At 40.6% G+C, this 14,087-nt stretch overlaps 1 protein-coding gene across 7 annotated transcripts in view; it reads left to right on the top strand.

Moving 5' to 3' along the window:
- Positions 1–14,087, top strand: part of LOC117251034 (partitioning defective 3 homolog B-like) — a 266,671-nt gene that overhangs the window by 210,420 nt on the left and 42,164 nt on the right. The gene's annotated exons all lie outside the window — the stretch shown is intronic.

The following is a 14,087-nucleotide window of genomic DNA, read 5'->3' as shown; positions in this document are numbered from 1 at the left end:
AGGTGTGGAGTACGAAGGGTTGACCGGTGAAAGAGCAGTGTACATCAAGATGGCGAGCGTGAGGCTAGCGGTAGCATTAGAGGAACCACATAGAGATTTAGCCATACATGTTTGAGACTCAGTCAGGCTCAGACTGAGATGAGGAGTCTGTTGTGGGCCAAAATTAGCGATTAGCAGACATATCAGAATGGCTAGTGTAGGTAGCACCTTTAATTTGTTTATGCTGTTCATTTGCTTGTTACTGGCAGTGGCTGACACAGCATTAGTGAATGTGAAACGTGAAGGTATTTCTGTTATGATGGGGTTTTTGGTCGATAGTGGATGAAAGCTCTACATCCACAATCTGCACACTCTAACATGTTTGCCGTCAAAACTTTCAATATGCTAATGCTAACTCTGCTCTCTGTTGTGACAAGTCTGCTATGTGCAGGAGGTTTCCAGATTCTTTGCTGGTGTCGTGTTTAAGTCTGTTCCCCCATCAATATATGTTTTCCATTTTAGAGAGCGACTGGCATTTGCATCAGTGTCACACTTATTAATCTAGCATGCCCGCTCTATATTTAAATCTACAATTTAAGACAAGTGCCTGTTGTTGTGGTTTGTAGACATCAGCTTTGGTGACTGCATATAAAATAGCTAAGATTCTTGCACTTTGAGTTTAAGCAGGGAATTAGTATTTTCACGCAGGGCTTGGAAATATGGCTAAAACTGTTTTCATAATAGAAAGTAAAAAAATGTCATATCAGTTTATATCGATAATCATCATGCAAAAAATAACTGATTTTTACAAGTTTAAATCTTGAAAAATATTTACCAAACAGCACAACATTTTACAAATCTGAGGTAAATTCAAAACCGTTTTAATCAAAATAATGTCACTAAATAAAACAATAAATGGACAATGAAATCTTAATTCTGGTCAGGAGCATGTGAAACTCTGTGTGCAGATGGTTTTGGAGGATTTAGTAAACATGTATTATATCTGTTAATACAAAAAGTATATCTACATTGTTTTATCCCTCAGCCCTACTTTCATATCATTACCTTGCCTTGTGCTGTCCTGACAGCACAAGGCAACTTTCTGACCACACTGGTGGTAGTGCGTATGAAGCTACCTTTAAAGATGATATCATTAACAACATATTTTGTTTAGATAAAACATATTCTGTTATTAGAGTGTTACAATTTAGGCCCTACATTATGCTTAAAACCTCTAGAACTTGATATTTTTTCCATACCGTCAAGTCGTTTTTGGCCAACGTCTGTGTTTGTTGTTTCATAGTCATGGTGGGGCAAACAAAACCCCTTTGCCTGCGCTCTCTCTGCGCTCTCTCTGTCACACACACACACACACACACACACACACACACATATATAACTCTTTCCTTCGCGACCTCTAAACTGTTTGTGTTATTCCAGCCATTATAAAATAGAAATAGCCGTGCTACCTTGGGTGTTTTATAGGTGGACTGGCAGGGAATCGAACCCCAACTCTCCGTAAGTAGAGAGGGACAGCAGTAAACCTTGTAGCTGAGTGGAGCTCTTTGTTGTAACAGACAGGGTCAAGAGAGCTGTTTGTGCTCTCTAAACCTCTCTGTTTCCCATTCCTCCCCATCCAATAAGAGCAGCATCATTATTTTCCTATTAAATATGACATTGGGGAATAAAATGCAGTTGTTGTTTGGTAGAAAAGATTGATAGGTCCATCCATTTATACATACCGGTACTTAATTCTCCTGTCACAGAGTTGAGGCACTTACAGTATAGAAAAAGATGAGGAAAAAAACAAACCTTATGTAGTCAGTGTGTAGTCAGAGTAAGAGCAATGAGAAATGCAGAATTTAAGAAATAAACAGAAAAAAAATGAAGGGTTTTGTTTTTCAGTATGCCGACTATACCAAGCAAGGCCATATTTCTCTGGTCTCCGTTATTAATGTAAGTTCTGGGTGGCCATAAATCCACTGCAATATACTGTACCACATCACCCAATCACCAAAGACTGCACTGCTGGCATTGCTCACACACACAAACACACACACAGCACACTCACAGACTGCATTTCTAATCTGATGATTTGAGGGGGATACATTTCAAACAGGCCTAATGTGTAATTTTTTGCTCAGTCAGCACACACACACTCACACTCACAATCACATGCATACACACCAGTAACAAAGCCACAAATTCAAACATGGAAAAAGATACAAATATAAGCAGTCTCAGCCAGCCAGCATGCTAACACATGCATTACATGAACACACTTAAAACATAATTACATATTTGCACACCCAAACGCACGCTCACACATACGCTGCCAAATTCAAACACTAAACCACAGGTTTTCTCATGGAAAAACACATTAGTGCTGTTAGAAGCCATTGGTCACACCATATTCTCTCTATTCCTCTCTCTGTCTGAATGCAGCCTCAGCGTAATGAACTTCTATTTAACTAGCGGCTCAATTGCATGAGAGAGACTTTTCGGCTGTGAGGACTTTCCTTGCGCTAAGCATTCCTGCAGAAAAAGCCCTTTATTTACTTTGCTGACAGATTTGACTAAGAATTGAATCAGATTGCAAATTTTACCCATTGCTCATATTGGATAAGGTTTAGTCTTTGGCATCTCTGGAGACTTCCAACATAAATTCATCTTCTGACAAATCAGCATTACTCCAGAAACAGCAGGGTAAGACCTGCACTCCCTTGTTGGCTTCAGTGAATACAGGAATGACTGACTGCACGTAGAACTGAATGCTAATAAAGACGATATGTCAGACTGTTTGTGAGCAGAGATCTGAATGACTAAGATAAGCTGGCTTGCAAAGGTTATGTGGTGCCCTGAGGAATGCACACATGCATGCATACACATGATCAAACGCACACATATGCGTACACAGTAATGCATCTGCAGACAAATACATACTTTGCAGTCAGACGGTGGTGTTTCCTGTGTGATCATGGGGTTGAGCCCAGCGCTGTTACTCACTCTGGCCTTATAAGGTAAAGTAGAACGTTGGAACGGTACAAATGTGCTGAATCTAATGGAACAGAGAGGAAACTGGGCTTACACTGATGGTTCAGAACAACTGTGAGACGGAGAGAAGGAGAGATCTGGATAGAGAAAATAAGATGGAAGATGGGAACAGCAAATACAAAGCAGTTGGAGAGCAAATATTCTTTATCTGACAAGCTTTTCTTTTTAGTGTGCACCATATTTTTAGCAAAGCTGTATTATTTAAGAAAGTTTTTTTAAGTTAAAAGTTTCTGCATTACATGAAAGTTGGGGAACTTACTCCTTAACATTCGTCCACATCCTTAATTGTCACCTTCTCTACCTTTCTTCACCTCCCTACCTCCTGCTTTTCGTCTCTACAACTCTATCCATGTGGGTGTTGATGTATGCGAGCACGCCCAGCAGCAGGTCAGGAGGTTGTAATCCCCAAGTCAGACAAGATGGGATCAGTGCCAAGTCAGTGGACCCAGACACATGGCTGCCTCTCCTGGGACTAGCGTAGACATACTCAGGCACACACTACAGATATGATATACATCCTCTCGCTGTCTCAGTCAATAATGGAGATACTCTCATGCTCAGACATTTATTGTTTCTCTGTCTCCCCTACATTCTCTTTCCGTCTCTTTTCAGTCCCCCTGGACCACTGCACCATTGAGCTTAACTCACATACGCACACACACTGAGTCATGAGGTAATCTTCAGCAAGGTTCGGTGGTTATGACTGACTGGAGCAATTAACGACTGACTCATTGTCAAAGATTTGGAGCCATTAACAGTTAAATCATTCACACCGACTGACCGAGTAAGATAATGTGTGGGCGTGTGCATTGATGTGTGCGCGGGTGTGTGCTGGAGTGGGGCGGCGTAATGGCACACTGAGAAAATGTAGAGAAATCTCAAAAGTGATTCCAGTTTGAAGAATACTCAGAAACCTGTCAAGGTGGCTCCCAGAAGAGGACCATTATGTGTTCATGTGTGTGTGTGTGTGTATGTGTGTGTGTGTAGTGAGGAGATATCTTCGGGCTCATATGAAAGCAGCTAGAGCCACTGCAGAACATCAAGCCAAATGCATAACCATTTTGATTCAGAGTGGTGTAAGCCAAGTCACACACTCTCCATTTGATTTGGCTGGAGAATAGTAGAAGCAAACCTGGTGTTGATAGAGATCCCCTTACATGCACACATACACACACACACACACACACTCATACAGAGCACACACGTTATCCAAGCAAGTATAAATACCTAAAGCAGCACTGAGATGACCTACAGTAAGCATAGCCCTGTCACACTCTTGCAGCCGTAAGACTCAATGCACTGATGGAATTGCAGCGGCCCTTTACAAACATTTGATCCACAGAAACTTGGAGCTTTCATCTAACAGTCTGCCATGTTGTTCTTTTCCCACTGAAGTATTGAAAATCCAACCGCAGAGTTTTGCTTCTTCTTCTTTTTTTTTTAGGATCAGAAATAGATGTTTAAATAACCAGGACAAATATTCTGACTCTGTAGGAATGAATCTATGAATGAAAATGTATTTTTTTTATGTGGAAAGAAAGAAGTATAGTTTTTATTATTGTTTGGGACTTTATCACTTTCTTTCTTTTCCCTCCCTGTTAAAGGTCGGAATTGTTGGTTACTGGTTCTAAATAGTATTGCCAGGGAAAGTAAAAATGAAAGCCAACTCCGGAACTAGCTTGGTCTTTTTGGGGGCAGCAGTAGCTCAGTCCATAGGGGCTCGGCTTGGGAACCAGCGAGTCGCAAGGCACCAAACCCTGGTGCTGCTCGCTGCGCCTGTCCAAGGCAGCCCCCTCACTCTGACATCTCTCCATATAATGCATATATAGGTCCTGTGTGTGTATTTCAGGCCTGTGTGTATATAACAACAGAGTGAAAAACATTGAATTTGCCCTTAGGGATTAATAAAGTATGTTTGCCTCTTCTTCTTTGTGCTGTTTCGCTTCGCTTTATCTGCATTTTTTCGGCGATGTGTCTGCAATTTTCGTAGCTTCCTCCTGGATGTGTGCTGCTTATGGTCGGGCACCTGGTAGCTATCTTTTTATAATGTCCTGACCTCACCTCTGCACTATTTGGCTGGGGCCTACACACCCAGGAATGTCTTGAACATAGCAAAATAAGAAGAAAATAAGAAAATACAGGCAGAGAGCAGAGTCTCTGCTGAAAAATACACAGCCACATGCTTCTAATGGGTCATAAGTGATGATTGAGAGGGGTAACTTTTATACAAGTTGATAAAATGCTTTAGTCTAAAATGATGTGGTAAACAACTGCCATGACTAGGGCTGCAACTAATGACTAATGTATCTGCAAATTATCTTATCAAGTAATAACTTAATTCTTTGAATCACAAGTTGTCAGAAACTTTTCAGAAAGGTCCATCACAACTTCACAGAGCTCCAGGGGCCGTATTCACAAACATCCTGAGAATATTCTCAGAGAACTTTTAACTTAGCCTAAAAGCTTTTAGTAAGGAGTCATAGCTTAGGAGTGATTTGGGAAAGTTCTCAGAACAAGGAAGGGACAGAAACTTTTACCTTAGTGAGGTGGTGTGGTTGACCCTGTTGCTAGGTATGATTTCTTTCTTTTAACAGATGTGATTGGGTGTCACAAATACGCCCTTATTTGAGCCTACAAGATGTGGACACCCAGTTTCCCAAATATCTTAGTGTTGTGATCATTTTATTTCTGGTGTTAGGTGGGGAAGGTAGGTAATGAAATCAACCGCACATATTATCCCCACACGATCTAATCTCATTGTCATCCAATATTTGGAGAATGTTTTTCCGAAGTCTTTGTGTTTCTTCCATTTTCTTTTAAGCCTCTTAAAAGTCCTTCTCCCTACTCCTTACAGTTGTTCACCTTAGGAGCTCTTTTAAGGTTGAACATGCTCCGTGAATTACTTTTTTTAAGAGGAAATTCTAAGAAAATGTTACAATTCTAAGAATTTTCTTAGAATATCATCATTAGGAGCAATTCTTTGTACTAGGAACCTTTGTGAATACGGCCCCAGGTGACATTTTTAGATGTCTTGTCTTATTTGACAAACTATATATCTAGATACAGTTTAGTGTCGTATCTGACAGAGAAAAGCAGCAAATCTGCACATCTGAGAAGCTTGAACCAGAGAATGTCTCGAGTTTTGCTCGAGAAGTTACACAAACTGTTATTATTTGATGGCCTATTTTTCCTTGATAGACTAATCAGTTAATCAACTTACGATTTCAGCTCCAGTCATGACCCAGAGTTTATGTAGTTTTCTTCCAGGGTTGATGAGTAACAAATATGTCATCTTGTTTTGATGTATGTGGTTCCTTTCTTTTTAAAAATCAGTGTATTTTGAGAATACTGAAGTGCTGGTGTTAGTGAAATCATTTCCTCAGAATTTGTAAAAAAAAAAAAAAAACACTAATCAGCAGTACTACACCGATGACATGCACAAATATTTTTATTTTTAATACACTCCCCCAAAGAAAGCATCACATATAATGACTCATCAATGTCCCTGGGTCATTGAACTCAGAGAATAGAAAAGAAACGCGTCACGTCTTTCCTCCAAATTAAGATAAAAAAAGATAACGGTAAATGAAAACGTTCAACAAAATTCTTTTAACATTGCAGAAGCTGTTGGAGTGGTGCTTTCTGCTTGATTTTCTAATGAAAATAATGATGCAACAGTTAATTAAAAACTGTAATAATGAAATATCTTTTAAATATTTGTCAACTATAATCACCCTTAAACCCTATACCCACATGTCAATCCCTTGTCCACGGTGCACGTCCTTGCCCATAAATCTGTGCCCTCTGGGTTAATTTGGTGACCTACAGGTGGATCAGACAGAGCCAGAATACACAAGCTCATTTGTGTGGAAAGAGCGGGATAAAACAAAGATGAGACGCGATTTAATTGGAGGAAATGAGACGCCAGTTGGAGAGAGCGGGAGGTAGAATCCATGAAGGAAAAATGAGAAGGAAGGGAAAACATACAGGAGTAAAGTCAACAAGTGAGAGAACTGTCGAGGGTCAGAAATGGACAAAAAAGAAGCAGGGAAAATGAGGTGATGAGGCTGATAAAATCAAGAAGGAAACATAGATTGGGAATGGAGGGGGTGAAATGGAAAGCATGAGTGATGCAGATAGATGGATGGAAAGAGAAAAAGACTGAAAAGAGAGAGTTATGTGTTGGGTCATTATGGAGGAATGTTAATATGATTAGTGAATGACTCTGACCTCGCTGTCTGGAACTGGTGCCTGGCTGGTCTGATGACCGCTGAATGTCTGTTACACACACACAATAGAACACAAGGATGAAAACATATATCAGACACATACATGTATGCCAGAGCGCACACACACACACAGTGCGCAAAAAAATGAACGCATGCTTTCACATTAACTCAATAGTGCGGAAGCATGTCTGAATACACATATTTCCTCTTAAAACCACACATGCTCACAGAGACAGAGACACACAGAGACTCCTTCACTGGCTTGTGTGATTTGTGTCTTCTCTGCGCCAACAGGGCTGAATGAGTCAACATGTCATGACTTATTATCTGTTTTTAACATGCATGATTCCCTACAGTCTGGCCTCATAAAGCCGAGGGTCAAGATCCTGAACTGCTCATGAATGTGTGGTTGTTGGGTCCCCACATGACTACTTTGGTAATTTGTTTGTGCCTGAGTCCCAGATGAGAGACAACATTCATCATGTTAGGCCCTGACGTGAAGAACTGAGGAAGCTTTTATTGATGATTTAAGTCTTTGCAAATGAACCAGTAACCTCACTGATGTTTTTGTGGTCCAGTAGCTTTTGAGAACATGGAGTTATCCTTGGTGCACACCACAGGAAGCAGTGTTTGCTTCTTTTAATTGTGTTTAAAGAACTGATAAGCTCTGCCAAACTTCCATGCTTCTGTTATCACCTTACTTGATGTATTACATCTGCTCCACTGACAAAACAAACAAAGACATATCCCATGGGACAAGTGAGAAGCGGTAGGTCTTAGGTGTACAAACTGTGTGTGCATCGCCCGCTGGTTTAGTCATACAGGTGGAGCAGCACAACATGCAAAAGTGCTGAGTAAAGTATAATATAACTAAAGGTGTGGTAATAAAAAAAAAACACTCCAAGCCAGTCACATCAGTGGTCTCATGCCTGTAGCTCTGATACAGCTGAGCTAATCACAGGGAAGTGTAACAACAGTAGCTCAACAGTTGAGAAGACTCTTCTTCAGGAAATCATATTGTTGTTCAGAGAGCGGCATAATGTGAACACACAGCAGCACAAATCTGCAGCCAGAGACAGATGGTGCGATTTTTATTTAGTTGTAAAGCGAAGATCATATTGGAAAATGTGCCACAGTGGTGGCCTTGCATTTTAAAAATAAAATGTCAAAAGCCACTTTGGTAAAAAGAAAATTGGAAAGAAGGGAGGGACACAGGCAGAACACAGAGTCATAACAGGCCAGTCTGATGTGTGTATAGGTGTGTGTGGTTATTCTGTAATAGCCTGGTGTCATTTGCACGTAATTTAATCAAGGTGAACACAGTGAACGTTGTGTGTGTAATGGCACTGCGCTCTGGCGTGACACTTTTTTAATCAGAGGCTGCAGATTTATCAACATGTCTGCCCCGCTGCCTTCAGATGGCTGTAGGGATTTAATGAACTGTAGGAGAAACTTTTCATGCAGTATATAGAAGCTGTGGACAACGAATCATGTGTTGTCATTTCTGTGCACTTACTCCAAGCACTTAGTTTGCTAAAATCACCAGACTGGCATCAAAGTGACATTAAGCCAGACACAGACGTGGTTCTTACACATCTATTCTCAGCAAAGACACAATTTGCGCTGCCTCATTTGCATAAATCTTCCACCTGTGTGCGCGTCTTCTCCCATCTGCGCTCTGTGCGTGTCATCAAAACACCATACAGATGGGGAAAGGAAATTTCAAGATCAGCAAAATACCAAACAGTCAGTGCACTGCTTGCGCCGTACGTTGCGTCATCACGAAAATTGGGCCCCATATGTCAGTGTAACCAACTATTTGTCAAACATGAAGTTAGCAGGGAACAACTCTTGTGCCTGAGGCTGCACTGTTAGTAACAATAAAACCCTTTCACGTTTTGATATGAAACAGTAGCAGCAGGAAGTGTCTCTGCATAAACATTCACTCAACTGCCTTCATTAAAGCTCTGACAACACAGCTGACATCTGCTACATGGAGGTAAAAACAAAATGTGGTGGTACTAAACTCCTACCCACAGAGACTATAAGAAAGGAAAGTGCTGAAAGCTGATCAAAATGGCAGTTTTACCAGGACAACAGTGGTGTGACATGGCCTCGAAAAACAGAAAAAGTCTGCACTCCTGAGTATGTTAAAGGTCCTTTGAAGCAAAGTAAAACTTGAACACAATGTCTTGCTTACTTGCTGGATTATATTAATTTACCATGTCTGGGTCTTTCTAAAGTATACACACATATATATTTGGAAGCAAGAGGAGTTTTCCCATTTTTCATGTCATAGCCCAAACATCTCACCATCATTACAGAGTGCTGTGAGACTGTGTTTGGCATTGCATGCCACTGTGCAGCTAAAATGTGCCACGTTCAGCCTGTAAATAAAAGGCAGGAGTCTGTTTAAGGTGCTTGGAGTAATCCCAGTATTTCTCTTGAAACACATGCAGAAAAAAATTGAATCTGCTTTTACGTCTTGAACCTCCCGTCTACAACGGGCTTGAAATGCGCCCTCAATGAGGACTTGGCTCAGATTCAGGAGTTACTCTCTTTTTCCTGAATCCTCCTCAAGGAATCTGATCCCGTTTGATTCGGCGGTGGGAATCTCTTGCGACCGCGTGCCTTTGCTGATGTCAACCCCAGCAGGATTCAAACCCTGGACCTTCTGCATGGAAGACGAGTGCTCTGACCACAGAAAAAAAATAATTTCCTTAACTTGAAATCACAGTTTCAGAGCGACATAGTGGCTCAGTGGTTTGCACTTTTACCTTAAAGGGATAGTGCACCCAGAAATGAAATTTCATCCATTATCTACTCACCCATATGCTGAGGGAGGCTCAAACGTCCAAAAACACATAATTGAAACCACAAAATATTTCCATATTGCTCGTCCGTAGTGATCCAAGTGTCCTGAAGCCCCGACATAAAAAGTTGTTTGGAAAAAAACTGTTTTTAGCCTCATTGTAGCCTGCAGCTCTAACTGCCTCTCTGCGCACTGCGCTCATGTGTGCGCGCTTGCGCAGAGGCCATGTGACATGGGCACCGCGTTAATGTGTGTTCACGTGCTTTCGCTGGTCTCGCGCGCAAGCTCTCTACAGTCCAAAGACATGCAGTCCAGGTACAGTTGCAACCTAAAACTGCATGTAGGTGTGAATGCGAGTGTAAATGGTTGTCTGGGCTGTGTGGCATGTCCAAGGTATACCCTACCTGGTTACCAATGTGAGCTGGGACAGGCTCCAGCTCAAATGTGATCCGATCCTGTGCAGGATATGTGGGCACATACAATAGATAGACAAAATATGGTTTGTAGATGTGTTACTTTTAAATCTGTGTTAGAACCAAAGAAAAAAGACTTTAATTAAATTTTGTTTAGCTCTATAAATAGATATATGGAGATGTATTTTTTATTTATTTAATTGTAAATCATAAAACTACTTTAAGACACATGATTTAACCTGACCTTTACTTATGAACAAACCAAACAAACCTTTGATTCCTTTGTTTTTAATGGCTATACTTTGTCTATATGTATCTAGACATGGGCATATACATTTTTCAACACACATACACACAATGGCCATTGCTCCCAGAGATCCAAGCCCTGCATGTGTTTTCATCTGGCATATTCCGAAAAGGGCCACATCAATATCACATGCAGAAATAGAAATTATCCTTTAATCTAGTGTGAAAGCCTCTCTTGTTGCAGTGCTGTTGGCAGAAATGGTTGGAATAATACAGTTTACTATGTAGAGGTCACATTCTTGGAAAACCTATTTGCGGTCATAGCCGTGGCTGTGTGTTTAGATGTCTGCGTGTTCCTTCCAGGCAGAGTTCATGCATGTTGACGTTGTTACGTCTTATCAAATCTCGATTTCTTTTTAGCTCTCATGACTTCTATTCAGTCTTTGAAAAAGATGCCAAAAGGCAAACACACACACACACACACACACACACACACAAACAGAGCCTTGTCCAGGTATGTGTGTAAAGAGTGATGAGTTTTGGTCCAGTGGAGAGTGTTATCACCACTGGCCACTGCACTGTGGACAGGACAGATAGCCAACTGCCATGCATGTGTGTGTGAGTGTGTGTTTGTTCGTGTGTGTACATGTTTTTCTAGATTGTTGGCTCAGCTGTGTTGTCAAGGACATACACACCTCTAAGTGTCAAATATGTGTACCTGTGAGCGCTCTATACACATTTGTCAGTGAGTGAGCATGGGAGCATGTGTGCGTGTGTGTGTGTGTGTGTGTGTGTGTATTTGGAGATTGTCAGCGATTCTTAAAGCAGCATGCAGCTCTTGAGCGTCTGAGGGAGAGATATCTGACGTTGAAATATGGTGAGTCATCTGGTAGATAAGAAATACTGGGAGAGGGAGGGACAGGGAGAGATTGAGAGTCATACAGTAGTGAGAATCAGCGAGTTTCACAATAAGAGCAGGTTTAAGGAAGTGTAGATGTCTAAAGAGACTGAGTCAGGGAGTGGGAGAGAGTCACCTGAAAGTCATATGGTGAAAAGAGAGTCTGCGGGAATACCAGGGAGTGGAAGATGTTGAGAAACATTAGGAACACAACCTCCTTCGATGACCAATGTGTCCCCTCCAACACAACCTGCCCTTTGAACCTCCTGTTGAATACTTTAAAGCTGCAGTACTTAAGGGGAAATTTGTATATATGACATGTCGGCTAATCTATTAGAAATCTTATTGGCTTTGATGATTAGCAGGGATTACTCTCAGCACAAGAAGGTAACCAAATAAACTTTAGGAAACATGACAAATTTCACACAAAAATTAAAAGATGTATAGCAGTATTTTTGTCACATTGATAAAGCTGTACATAAGCATGGTTCTGTCATAAACCAGCGTGGCTATCTCATTCATCATTATTACATGTCAGAGAGATGATTAATGATTAATTAATAGAGCTATTACTGAAACAGACTTGTCACTGTTCTTCACAATTGAGGGTAAATGAAAAGAGCGTTAACATGAGAAGATGATGGCTCAAATGTAAATGAAAATATTCTTTTTTTAAAAATGCAGTGCTCATAAGTGTTGATTTTTTTTGTAGACTGAAAAAATAATTCAGTTAAGCTGCTTTTACATAGGCACTGCAAGCCTGAAATTATCTAGACATTACCTAGAGGAGATGTATGTGAGGGTGCAAACGTCCCAATCAGTTGGAATGGACCATATAATGGACTTTACCTTGCCAGCTCCCTAATATAAGGTCCGTGTAATGTCCGATTGAGCCCATGTGTGAATAGAGCAGGTCATTGTTCGGAGAATTCACAGTGAGCGGGTGGGGGTGTTGATGTTTTGATCATGTGGCTCTCGTAAAACCAGAAGAAAAGAAACATTTAGTGATGGAGAAGAAGGGTCATTTGCACAAAGAAGGCAGTAAATATGTCTAACTAGAGAAATTACGTGATTCTGGAACTTTTGTCAGTAACGGCTGAAGTCACAATCATCAGAGAAATGCAAGAACGGGCAAGAGACTCTGTTATTCATGACCAATTTACATTGCAGCCACATGACCGCAGTATAATCCACATTATGTCCTGCCTCATCTTAACCAAACAGAGTGCTTCCAGTGGGTGCAAACGCTTTTTGACATTCTCCTGTCGTGTGCTACATATGTGAAAGGGAAACTCTGGACAATGCTTGAGCCTGATTCTCCGAACATTGCCAGGAGTCCAGGAATCAGCCTTAGTGAAACTGACATACAACCGAAGGAAACAATCTTTATTCTGGTTCCATCTATTACCTTATATTTCTTCCCCATCTGATCCTTTCACCAATATCTGGCTCTAGAAAACCCTGTTTAAGCTTGATCTGAATGCCTAAGGTGCGCACATTCTCACCGCACATTCAACTTTTATAAATACTAGTTTGTGTGGGAAATGGCATATACATGGTTTTGAGCAAACACATAATTTATACATCTTGTCCATGGACATTTGTACTATCACCGCACAGGATCAGTGGGAACAGAAAACAGATTGATAGAATTAGAAAATAATGCCCAAATTATTTAAGGTATGTCATGGATGTTATTGTTGTTACATTTGATTAAATCTAAATTTCTATTAAGCTCTCATGACTTCAAGCTCTGAGAAAAAAGCCAACAGGCAAACATAAACACACAGACGGCTTTGTCGAGGTATGTATAGAGTGTTTACTTGTTTATTTAACACCTCACATGTTGCATATTTGTAGAACACAGCACTGTGCATAGAAATGAATGCATTCATAAAAACACACCACTTATATGAGATAAACTTTTCTGTTGTAACTTTTGCATTGTTCCGCACACATTTGTTTTATTTATTACTTTGCTCTTATATTTCCCAGTCAGCACAGATGAGCTTTCATGCCACACCAATGAAGCAAACTGAAATTGCAATTGAGAGAGAAAGTGTTATCTTTAAACATGGGGAAGAGTGTGTGTCAGGGAAAGATTCAGCAAGAGTTGTACAGAAATAGAAGAAACTCAAGTCACATGCTGAGAAATTGAGAGAGGGGGAGCTTATGTAAGTGTGGCATTTCAATACAGCTGTCCAAAATGCTGACTGAAAGAAAGTCAGTTTCACTTAATGTTTTTTTGTGATAAAAAATAGACATACTGCTAAAATGCTGGGAGAGGTTTCACTCCAAATCAGTGTAACCAGTGAGGCAAGGAAAGCTTTTCAAGTTCCACTCTGGTCTGTATTTTGTGTTTTTTTTTTTCTCAATACAGTTTTCCAACCCAGTAACATTTAGGTCTTTCCATTTAATACTGAAATTTTCACCGTTTGCCAACTTTACTTTTGAGT

This window comes from Epinephelus lanceolatus, chromosome 14 (genome assembly GCF_041903045.1).
Source record: "Epinephelus lanceolatus isolate andai-2023 chromosome 14, ASM4190304v1, whole genome shotgun sequence".
Lineage (NCBI taxonomy): Eukaryota > Metazoa > Chordata > Actinopteri > Perciformes > Serranidae > Epinephelus > Epinephelus lanceolatus.
The sequence above is the reverse complement of the archived record's forward strand: the minus strand, read 5'-3'. Positions and strand labels throughout refer to the sequence as shown.